The following is a 10,066-nucleotide window of genomic DNA, read 5'->3' on the forward strand; positions in this document are numbered from 1 at the left end:
GGAGATGTTTGATATGAGTCTGGAAGGAGAGTTTACAGTCTAGCCAGACACCTAGGTACTTATAGATGGCCACATATTCTAGGTTGGAACCATCCAGGGTGGTGATGCTAGTCGGGCGTGCGGGTGCAGGCAGCGAACGGTTGAAAAGCATGCATTTGGTTTTACTAGCGTTTAAGAGCAGTTGGAGGCCACGGAAGGAGTGTTGTATGGCATTGAAGCTCGTTTGGAGGTTAGATAGCACAGTGTCCAAGTGTACGGAATGGTGTCGTCTGCGTAGAGGTGGATCAGGGAATCGCCCGCAGCAAGAGCAACATCATTGATATATACAGAGAAAAGAGTTGGCCTGAGAATTGAACCCTGTGGCACCCCCATAGAGACTGCCAGAGGACCGGACAGCATGCCCTCCGATTTGACACACTGAACTCTGTCTGCAAAGTAGTTGGTGAACCAAGCAAGGCAGTCATCAAAAAAACAGAGGCTACTGAGTCTGCCGATAAGAATATGGTGATTGACAGAGTCGAAAGCCTTGGCAAGGTCGATGAAGACGGCTGCACAGTACTGTCTTTTATCGATGGCGGTTATGATATCGTTTAGTACCTTGAGCGTGGCTGAGGTGCACCCGTGACCGGCTCGGAAACCAGATTGCACAGCGGAGAAGGTACGGTGGGATTCGAGATGGTCAGTGACCTGTTTGTTGACTTGGCTTTCGAATACACAGGTGCACAGGCAATTGTGAGGAGGCAGCAACCATTAGCCCTCTATGTGCATTGTGGAGCACACTGTGTAAATCTGATTACACAGGCTGGCTGCTCAGCCTCCCCACTGATCCGGGATTCCCTTTCTTGTGTCCATCAGTTAGGTATCCTCTATGGCCAGTCAGGAAAGTTTAAGAGCATGTTTGAATCAATTGCCACCTCCAAAGATACCAATCTTACCACCCTGAAACCTTATGTCCAACAAGGTGGACTGTGCGGAATACTGCTATTAGAGCTGTATTAGGGCAGTATGAGCGGGTACTAAGCAGCCTAGAGGTAATGGCAAAAACTGCATCCAAGACAGCTTCAACTGCCAGTGGCTTATTTGAGCACTTCGCAAAAGCAAGACTGTGTTGGGCCTCACACTTGCCTCTGCTGTTCTTGGAGAGCTTGAATGCTTAAACTCAGACTGTCTCTGGTATGCAGGCTGCAGTCGAGTGTGTGCGGTCATCTCTTACGGGCAAGAGAAATGACGAAAGCTACCTTGCACTGTATGAGAAAGCAACAAAATTGATTAACTCCATTGAGATGCACTCAACGATTTGAGTTGAGGAGGAGCTGATCAGAATTTTGTTTGTGGTGCCAGTGTCTTCATGTGAGGCTGAGAAGAGTTTCAGTGCACTCCCCAGGTTAAAGACTTGGCTACGGGCTAGCATGGGCCAAGAGAGACTGAACGGCGTAGTTGTCTGTAATGTACATAAAGACAGGCTGAACAGTCTCAAGAGGGAAAATATCTGCCAGCAATTTGTTGGATCCATTGAAACCCGCAAACATATGTTTGGTTCTTTTGTTCAGTAGTGTGTATAGCAGTGGTTCTCAACCTTTTTTGGGTACTGGAACCCCTGCATATTTTGAGGCAAGGCAGGCAAGGTTTTGAGTGGTCCTCAGGGACCTCCACCCCCTCTATAATATAATATATGTAAAGTTACTGGAATCCTTGTGGTGCTGAATACGTTCATTACACTTTTTTATTTCACGGACCTCTTGCAATTACACCAGAGACCGCTGTTTGAGAACCCCTGGTGTATAGTATATTTGTTATTTTGTTTAGTAGTTTTTATTACATGAGAGTACACTTACTAATGATTTATTTTATGTTATTTTATTTCAAATTGCATGCTTTGTGTGACATACTTGTTGTTTGAAGAGTTTTATTGACTGATCAATAAATAAGTATTTTTGAAGGATATTTTGGTAACATTTTTGGGCATATTAATTGAAGTGGTTATTTCACTTTTAGAACTACTTATTTTGAGCTGTTTGTTCTTATAAAGCTATTGTAGTACACTCAGGCCAGTGGCACATATTTAATGACTATATAAATGTATCAGAAAAAGTCAAATAAAAAGGTGATTATTTTAGATGAGATCGCACCATGTTCATTGTATTTACGAAAACTGCACCCATACACAGTGCACAGTACCATTGCCACCTACTGGCTTTTCTTGGTATTGCTGGTTGTAAATGCAAATACCTGCATACATACTGGACTGATAAGGAACACTGCTATAACTATTATTATTATAACGATTTAAACATTTGAACAAGTTGGGACAACCCTTCAGTTAACTACTGTACCTGTCAATTATCCAGTAGTAGTAATTATGGTTCCTCACATTTAACATATTACAATGTAGGCTATGTTACAGCACTACTTTTGGTGGCCACCTCAGGAATTGCTCTTGAGAAAATTTCATGCAATTGTCCCCTCCAAAATTGATATCAGATTTTAGCCCCCGACCCAGACTCAACTCCGTTGCTTCGGAGAACAGCTGTGTGAACAGGTGGCATAGCTCTACAACTGAGCTGTGAGTTTGAGAAAGTTCAAATCATAACCATAATCGTCATCACCAACATTATCACAATGATGGGAAATGCAAGGTTAGTGATGTTACAATTCAAAAAGCCAGTGACACTGCATATGGCTGACCCAATTGAAGATGTGAAGATGAATTTCAGGGACAAAGCAGACAAAAAAGGTTTTCCTAATGGACCATAACAGAAGGATTTTTTTTTCTAAAGAAATGTGTTGAATCCCACAGTAGTTTCACCATTGTTCATGGCTGCAGTGTGACGATGCATACCTTTCTGCTCACTCACTCCCCCTCCAAACTCTGTATATTAATCTTTTCCCACACTCTACTATTGGAATTCCAATTGTATTCAGTCACACACCTCTTATGATGGTCTCCACTAATCCACCTCCCCTGACCCAGTTATTTTATGACAGTCTGCCTGATACTGTCGAGTCATATCAGACGAAGCAACCAATCAGCATAGGCCTGTCTCATCCACTGATGCTCTCTGACACTTCACATCATTCACAGCATAGCCAGCCAGCCAGTGTGTGTGCTTGCTTGTGATTGAGATTGTTAATGCTTGCATGTGTGTGTTTCCGTGAAAGAAAGAGAGTGGCCCTGACCCTAAAGGTGCCCACATACTAGGTTCGGTTTGCTCCTAGCAGAACTTGGCTAGTTGAAGTGAACGTCTGTGCCTCGCATACTCCCTTAAAATACTTTCGCTTTAAAAATGTTTAAAAACTGCAATATTACTGTTTGTCCCTCTTGAGACGCAGTAGACAGTACACTTCCTAAAAATAGTCTTCTAAAGAAATCTGCAATTAGTTGTGAATTTTTTTGCACCATTTTACATCGACCTACTGCAAGATGTTTAATGCAGTATTTCTCAAGACAAAAAATCAGCATGAAAATGAGTGGTCTCTCGTTAAATGACAACAAACACTCAATTGAAGAATCCCTACTGATGACCAATCACTAAAGAGCATAGACTTCAGCTACTGAACTTCAGCTTGACTCAAGAAAAACATTTGTGTGCACGAACAGCCGAAAATACCCTTGCCAATGACCAAAAGGAACAAAAAACGTCACAGAATGTTGTCATAATATACGTACTAATTGTTTCTAACCGTTTCAGATGGGATGCATGGGGACGCCTTAACCCTCACTCCTACTGTCAGCTGACAGGATTGGCTGTGTTTGTCTAGACTGAGCACAGCTCATTTGTCTGTGTGCATTTAATGTGCAGTAGAAGCAGCGTCCTTATTGTATGCCTATTAATGCCAGCTGACAAGTGCAGAAATGGGAAAGCGATAACAGTCAATGATGCAAATGGAATAACCGGACAAGGTACTGGCTGTAAATTCCTCTCGCTAAATTGTTGTCACACTGAATGTCATTCTATCTTGGGCTATAAAACCATGACCTTATCATAGGTTTATTAATTGTGTGAAATTATATTGGACTGATGGCTATGCTCGGCTATGAAAAGCCAACTGACATTTACTCCTGAGGTACGTGCCTGTTGCAGCAATCACTGTGATTATTATTTGACCCTGCTGGTCATCTATGAACTTTTGAACATCTTGAAGAACAATCTGGCCTTAACGGCCATGTACTCTTATAATCTCCACCTGGCACATCCAGAAGAGGACTGGCCACCCCTCAGAGCCTGGTTCCTCTCTAGGTTTCTTAATAGGTTTATGCCTTTCTAGGGAGTTTTTCCTAGCCACCGTGCTTCTACATCTGCATTGCTTGCTGTTTGGGGTTTTAGGCTGGGTTTCTGCATAGCACTTTGTGAGATCTGCTGATGTAAAAAGTGCTTTGGAAATACATTTGATTTGATGGTGGATGTTGACAAACAAATGCTTCCTTTACCAGAGGTCAATGATTAAGGTGTCACTACTCTCGTGTGTGTGTGTGTGTTACTTGCTTACTTGCATGCATTTGGCCATTGCACTGTAGAGTGGGATAGTGTTCATTGTCTCTGTATCGTGCTGCACTCATACGTACGTACAAACTCTGAGATGTTCTGTCACAGAAGGCTCAATCAAAAACACACCACCTCAAAGTGGGTTGTGACCCTGTCACCTGGAGCTGTGCGGCACCACTGACAGACAACAAGGGGGGACCAGGGGGGGGCAGTGGGGGAGAGACCCAGATCTGCAGCCAGCTCCCCAGACCCCCCACCAGCTGTCAGGACAGAAGCTCCCCATTCCGCCAAATGTGACCTTCCCCCCGCCTGCTATGAAAGGGAGATGGATGGATGGAGAGAGGGAGATGGATGGAGAGAGGGAGACAAGGGTAAGGGGGATGGCAAGGGAAGAAAAACGCATGAATTATTCTGCTCTAATCCTCTGACAAGAGTCTCTGAACACATTTTTAGAAAGAGTTTCCCCTCCACAGACAAGAGTTTAGTGTAACCTGTACAGAAATCAAATATTAAATGGTTACTCTCTGGATGTGTGTGGATTCCTGGGCATGGCCTGTACAGTAGCATGCCACTAGAATCCCCAATGCCCTGAACTACAGATAGAGGATCCCCAAGGTCTGGAGGTCCAAGTACAGACAGGGAAGGAGGTTAACAACAACCAGCCTAGAAGAAAGAGGTTTTCACTCATAATTAAGTTGGAGGGTGTTTATACCTGGTTCTAACTTGCGTCCTTTGTCCTGATCTTGTCCACATTCTGACTGCACCCACATTTTTAGATAATGTGTATTTTGATTGTTTACACCTATGATCTGATTGTGATCATCCTGCCCACCTCCAGAGGGACTACCAGTCAGCCACACATTGTGTCTGGATATCTTACAAGTGTAGACAGATTGGGACAGAGAAACCACTTAAATCATAATTATTCTGCCCTCTAAAATCATTGACTGATTACATCAATATGTGTCTTATAATAAAGAAATACATATTATTTTGAAAGAATAGCCATGAAATAATTTTCATTAAGGAAGGGTCCTAGAAATCTGGTCACAATGTAGACACAGGGCATGGATAAAAGACACATTTTAATACCACACTTTAATGTCTAGACACTTCTGGAAATCTGGCCACAAACAGAATCAACACCAGGATAAAGGACCAGTGTTAGCACAAGGTATAAATTAGGCTTTTGACTGGGAGAGAGAAGGGTCTATAATGTGTCTGGAACCATGGGGCTGGATGCAAGAAGTGTGGGGCTGGTCAGAGAGGTGGGGGAATAGAACGGGCTGTCAATCAGCAGTATGCCTTAGGCAAGCAGAGACCTCTTTGTATGGGGGTCACCCAGAACTATATGGATAGTGGTCTGTAGAGGTAAATGCCTAACCACTGGGTCTATCGATTCTTTCCTGTGCCTCAGCAGCTAAAGGCTTTGATAAGGTCTCAGGCCCTGACATACAGTGCAATCGGAAAGAATTCAGGCCCCTTCACTTTTCCACATTTTGTTGCATTACAGCCTTATTTTAAAATGGATAAAATAAAAACAATTCCTCATCGATCTACACACAATACCCCATAATGACAAAGCAAACAGGTTTTTAGATATTTTAGCACATTTATAAAATATTAAAACACACAGTGGCCTCCATCATAATTAAATGGAAGAAATGTGGAACCACCAAGACTCTACCTAGAACTGGCCGCCTGGCCAAACTGAGCAATTGGGGAAGAAGGGCCTTGGTCAGGGAGGTGACAAAAAACTCAGCGGTCACTGACTGAGCTCCAGAGCTCCTCTGTGAGAACCTTCCAGGAGGACAACCATCTCTGCAGCACTCCACCAATCAAGCCTTTATAGTAGAGTGGCCAGACTGAAGCCACTCCTCAGTTAACCTCTTGAAACTAGGGGGCACTATTTTCATTTTTTGGAAAATAACGTTCCCAAAGTAAATGGGCTATTTTACAGGACCAGATAATAGAATATGCATATAACTGACAGCTTAGGATAGAAAACTATAAAAATATTGTCTGTGAGTATAACAGAACTGATATTGCAGGCGAAAGCCTGAGAAAAATCCAATCAGGAAGTGACTCTTATTTAGAAACCTCTGTGTTCCTATGCGTCCCTATTGAGCAGTGAAAGGGATATCAACCAGATTCCTTTTTCTATGGCTTCCCTAATGTGTCTATTGTCACAAGACATAGTTTCAGGCTTTTATTTAGAACAATGAGCGTGACCGACAACATTGCATAAGTGGTCAGCTGGTGGCTCTCAGAGTGATTTGTGCCTAATAGACAACTGCAGCCATTGTTTCTCTCGCTCCTACTAAGAAGCCAACTGACCCGGTTGATATATTATCGAATAGATATTTGAAAAACACCTTGAGGATTGATTTTATAAAAAACGTTTGCCATGTTTCTGTTGGTATTATGGATCTAATTTGGAATATTTTTCGGCGTTGTCATGACCGCAGTTTCCGGTGGATTTCTCAACCAAACGTGAAGAACAAACGGAGGTATTTCGGCTATAAAAACAATATTTTTGGAACAAAATGAACATTTGCTGTCTAACTGGAAGTCTCGTCAGTGAAAACATCCGAAGATCATCAAAGGTAAACGGTTAATTTGATTGCTTTTCTGATTTTCGTGACCAAGCTTCCTCCTGCTAGCTGGACATAATGCTATGCTAGGCTATCGATAAACTTACACAAATGCTTGTCTTGCTTTGGCTGTAAAGCATAATTTCAAAATCTGAGATGACAGGGTGATTAACAAAAGGCTAAGCTGTGTTTCACTATATTTCACTTGTGAAAAAATAAAATATGAATATTTTCTAGTAATATTTTTTGTCCGTTGCGTTATGCTAATTAGTGTCAGTTGATGACAATTCTCCCGGATCCAGGAGCGGTAGTTACAAGAGGTTAAAAGCACATGACAGTTTGCCAAAAGGCACCTAAAGGACTCTCAAACCATGAGAAACAACATTCTCTGATCTGGTGAAACCAAGATTGAGCTATTTGGCTTGAATGCCAGGCACCACTCATCACCTGGCCAATTACCATCCCTACGGTGAAGCAATGGTGGTGGCAACATCATGATGTGGGGATATTTTTCAGCAGCAGAGACTGGTCAAGATCGAGGGAAAGATGAACGGAGCAAGGTACAGAGATCCTTGATGATAACCTGCTCCAGAGCGCTCAGCACCTCACACTGGGGCGAAGGTTCACCTTGCAACAGGACAACAACCCTAAGCACACATCCAAGGCAACACAGGAGTGGCTTCAGGACAAGTCTCTGAATGTCCAGGTGTGCCAAGCTTGTAGCTTCATACCCAAGAAGAATCGAGGCTGTAATCTGAATACTATGTAAATGTAATATTTCAGATTTGTTATAAAAAAATATTTTTTAGTGTAACACACACCGGATAGGTGTGAAATGTGTTGTTTTACAGCATTAGCAGCTCTGTCTTCCTGTCCTCTCCACACTGCATCAGTCTTCCATAGCGACAGGAGGGAGAGAAAGAAAGGGATGGGGAGAGAGGGTGAAAAAGAGAGACCCCACTTCCATGGGCAATCTTTGACTTGAGTACTACTGGTAATTTCCAACTCTTTACAGGACAAATCAATTGAACATCAGTGTAGTTAGGTCGTTCGAAACAGGAGACAAAGGGCTGTGAGACAGAGGTGTAATCCTAGACACATGAAAAGTGGGATATATAAAGAGGGTGTGGGGCAACAGAAGACGAACAGCAGAGGGGCTAAGAATCTTAGAGATGGAGAAAGGGACAATACAACAGGGGAAAGTTTGAGGGACTCCTCCCGGAGGGGCAGATCCCGAGTGGACAGCCGTACCCTCTGCCCGAGACAATATCTTGAAGTGGTCTAGAGAAGAGCAGACCGGGCTCTCTTCCAGGTACAGCAAAAGCAGCGGATGAACATCTGGGCCGAGGGTATGCTGACCTCTTCCTCTTGCTCAGGGAAGAGCAGGGGTTGATATCCCATTGAACACTCGAAAGGTGAGAGACCAGTGGCTGAGCAGGGAAGGCTGTTGCTAACATATTCCACCCACATGAGTTGCTGGCTCCAGGTGGAAGGGTTGGCGGAGATGAGGTCCTGATTGGCTCGAGGTCCTGATTGGCTCGCTCCAACTGGCCGTTAGTCTGAGGGTAAAACCCGAAGGACAGGCTGGTCAACGACCCAATGAGTGTGCAGAATGCCTTCCAGAACCGGGACGAGACCTGAGGACCGCGGACGGAGACCATGTGCACCGGAAGTCCATGGATCCGGTAGACGTGCTGCACTATGAGCTGGTCCGTCTCCTAGGCTGAGGTTAACTTTTTATGGATGCAGGGGCAGCATTGAGTAGCTTGGATGAAAAGGTGCCCAGAGTAAACGGCCTGCACTTCAGTCATAGTTGCTAATATATGCATATTATTAGTAGTATCGCAGGAAGGCTGGAGATCTGGCAGGTGGGTACAGAGTCCAGAAAAAGGCAAGGTTCAAAACTGTGAGGACAAGCAAAAGAGAATAGAAAAAGCAGGAGCAAAGGAAACACACACTGGTTGACTTGAACAGACAACTTGCGCAGAGTGACAGGAAACACAGGGATAAATATACTGGGGGAAATAAACAACACCTGGAGGGGGTGGAGACAATCACAAGGACAGGTAAAACAGATCAGGGCCTGACAGGTGGCCTCATATTCTTCTCCAAATAAAACCAAAGATGAATCAAATTATGCCTGTCTGTTCCTCAAAAGAGGCGACCTTTTGATAAGCCCATCTTTCAAATTTATGGCAGCAGTAAGATGCTTTATTGAGCAGCAACCGACAAATAGCTCATGTGGAGACCACAGACCCGAACATTTACAAGCTCTCTCTCAGCAAAGCCAAGGCTCAACATGTCTATAAAGTTGAAGTCAAAAGTTTACATACACTTAGGTTGGAGTCATTAAAACTTGTTTTTCAACCACTCCACACATTTCTTGTTAACAAACTATAGTTTTGGCAAGTCGGTTAGGACATCTACTTTCTGCTCGACAAGTCATTTTTCCAACAATTGTTTACAGACAGATGATTTCACTTATAATTCACTGTATCACAATTCCAGTGGGTCAGAGGTACACTAAGTTGACTGTGCCTTTAAACAGTTTGTAAAATTACAAGAAATTACATCATGGCTTTAGAAGCTTCCGATAGGCTAATTGACATAATTTGAGTCAATTGGAGGTGTACCTGTGGATGTATTTCAAGGCCTACCTTCAAACTCAGTGCCTCTTTGCTTGATATCATGGGAAAATCTAAAGAAATCAGCCAAGACCCCAGAAAAAATTGTAGACCTCCACAAGTTTGGTTCCTCCTTGGGAGCAATTTCCAAATGCCTGAAGGTACCACGTTCATACGTACAAACAATAGTATGCAAGTATAAACACCATGGGACCACACAGCCGTCATACCGCTCAGGAACGAGACGCGCTCTGTCTCCTAGAGACAAATGTACTTTGGTGTGAGAAGTGCAAATCAATCCCAGAACAACAGCAATGGACCTTGTTAAGATGCTGGAGGAAACGGGTACAAAAGTATCTATATT

Source organism: Oncorhynchus mykiss, chromosome 2 (genome assembly GCF_057628025.1).
Source record: "Oncorhynchus mykiss isolate SJ-2025 chromosome 2, ASM5762802v1, whole genome shotgun sequence".
In the NCBI taxonomy this organism is placed as follows: domain Eukaryota; kingdom Metazoa; phylum Chordata; class Actinopteri; order Salmoniformes; family Salmonidae; genus Oncorhynchus; species Oncorhynchus mykiss.